A 614-nucleotide genomic window follows, 5' to 3' on the forward strand; every position below is an offset into this window, starting at 1 on the left:
CTAAGCTGTGCAACTGCATCTGCCTCGAGAAAGGGGCACCTCTTTCTGTGCACATGAAGTGCCGTGTGTACTAATGACATCCCTAGTGTGTCTCTTCTAATGTCTTTCCCTTCCCTTATTTCTTTTCCCAGAACGCTGCCTATTCCTAGAAGGAAGAGGAGAAAAATGACCAAGTTCCAGGTAAGCTGGGTTTGCCTTTCCGTTTCTTAAAATGACAGCTCATTTCACAAAGATTGGATACGTTTTTCTCTTGCTTGGGAAGCATAAAAGGGACCAAAGGCACTCGAGGCACTGTTATATTCCAGGCTGTTGCCTTTTACTTCCAAATAATAGTATAAAAATTAACAGATTTTTTAAGATTGAAAACCAACTCCTACATTATAAACCTGTTTACAAATCATTCCTTTTCATTTGCATTTACAGGTTCATAGTCATACATGAAATAAAATTTTAAATTTTTAAAACGGAATTTTATATCACCTGTATTTTAACTGGTCACATCATTTTCCATAGTTTACCTAATTTTATTTTTACTCATTCTCCATATTTACGTGGTTTATGAATTTTGCCATTTTAAAGACATTTGCAATGACAGTTTTCCTACATATAACTTT

General features: G+C 35.3%; 1 pseudogene; it reads left to right on the forward strand.

Moving 5' to 3' along the window:
* The window catches only part of LOC103581236, a 19542-nt pseudogene extending 19228 nt beyond the window's left edge, over window positions 1-314 (forward strand).
* Window positions 315-614: the final 300 nt, after the last annotated feature.

This window comes from Galeopterus variegatus, unplaced genomic scaffold, assembly GCF_000696425.1.
Source record: "Galeopterus variegatus unplaced genomic scaffold, G_variegatus-3.0.2 Scaffold12618, whole genome shotgun sequence".
Lineage (NCBI taxonomy): Eukaryota > Metazoa > Chordata > Mammalia > Dermoptera > Cynocephalidae > Galeopterus > Galeopterus variegatus.